We start from the raw sequence: 1751 nt of genomic DNA, 5'->3' as shown, positions 1-1751 counted from the left end.
AGAGAGAGAGAGAGAGAGAGAGAGAGAGAGAGAGAGAGAGAGAGAAAAGTGCCTTACACCACTCACAGATCACCCACCATCATAAACAAATTAATTTGTCAGGGACCAGCGAAGATTTTCTCCCTCTTTGTCCTTCGCATTTCTTTTTTTTTTTTTAATCGGGGTTTGTTTCTTTCTTTAAAAATCATCCGGGTTTTTTTCTTTGTCTTTTTTTTTTCCAGAACTTTTTTTTTTGGTCTCTGGAGAATTTAATTGCCGTGCAGGTCAATGGCCGAGGCCGCTGGCTTTGCCTCTTTGTTCGGTCAGCGCTTGCGTGTGTTTGCAGGAGGCTATTTATAGAATTGCGTCATCAGTGCGGCGAGGATGGTTCTCAGTGGCTTCTTTACCCAGTGACCTTGACCTGACGACACCATTTATTTGACATAGTTGTGTGTCATTCCGACCCACATCTCTGTATGGATGGTTGATTGTGTGTTGGGTTTGGGGGGAAAGGGGGGGGGTGTCTTTGATGGGTCCTACTTTTTTAAAATTTCTGTTTAGTTTTTTTGGTTTTTTTGCCTGCCCGAGCTTCGCCGCCGTTGCACGCTGAAGACATGAGTACAATTCCTCTCTGGGTAGAATTTGTATCGATTATCTACCTCTTTTTTTGCTGGGACTTTGTGTTATAAAGCCCAGATTGACCCTGGCAGTCAGCGTCGAAGCTCGCCTCCTAAATGATTTTATTTTAAATTGTGTCAGTGGGATTGTATTAACACGTGACATATAAAAAAGCAACAACATGATGTGAACAAAGATACCACTATTAGAGTTGCAACCTTCTTCTTTAACTAATGCCTTTTTTAAAATACAAATGCCAAGTATTGTGTGGTAGTTAACGTTTTGGGGATTTTTCAAAGCATCCCTCCCATCCTGATATTCACGTTAGACATGATATCTACACAAACGTTTGTTAATGTACTTGTTATCTATCATCTTAAAAAAAAAAAAAAAATTAAGGTAAAATCGAAGAATGGGGAGGTGGAGAGGGCGCTTGTTTAAAAAAACGTAATTAAAAACCTTTCTTTTTCGGGTCTCAAATCATATTCTGCTAGGTTTTTAAGAGTCTATGGTTTTCTCCGTCATTTTGATCTCGCTGCGCTAAGTGAGGTTTTTACAACCGTGGATTAGCGAGAAGTGTCAATCTTGTTACCTCATGGAGAGAGGGTGTACCTTAATTAAGTGCGATTTGCCGCGGGCCAGACTTGCGGATTGCAATAACTGTAAATAATATAAAGATCTTTTCGCTCGAGGCTTGAACACACTCACAGTCGTGTGGGTGGTAGTGGAGCACACTTTACTTAACACTTTAAAAAAAATACTTTAAAAAAATATTTTGTTTGTTGATCTTGCTTTTCCCCATCGCTAAGTTTACTGTGTGCTTGAACTGTTATAATACACAAGATGACGATGATGATGTGTGTGTGTGTGCGTGCGTGCGTGCGTGCGTGCGCGCGCGCGCGCGCGTGTGTGTGTGTGTGTGTGTGTGTGTGTGTGTGTTTGGGTGCAACTACTCCTAAGAAAACGGCTTTATAATTGTTTCTTTTATATATAATATTTTTGAGTGAAGTAAATAGAAGCATTTCTACGCAATATGACTGATAAATACAGACAAACCGTATTCCCACATAGGAATTTTTTTTAAACGAGACTGAAAAAAAATGACCGGAAGGGAGGACGGAAAAGGGGTTGGTTTGGGACGGGCGGGGAGAGGG

This window comes from Aplysia californica, unplaced genomic scaffold, assembly GCF_000002075.1.
Source record: "Aplysia californica isolate F4 #8 unplaced genomic scaffold, AplCal3.0 scaffold00064, whole genome shotgun sequence".
Classification (NCBI taxonomy): Eukaryota; Metazoa; Mollusca; class Gastropoda; order Aplysiida; family Aplysiidae; genus Aplysia; species Aplysia californica.
Note: the sequence above shows the minus strand (reverse complement) of the source record.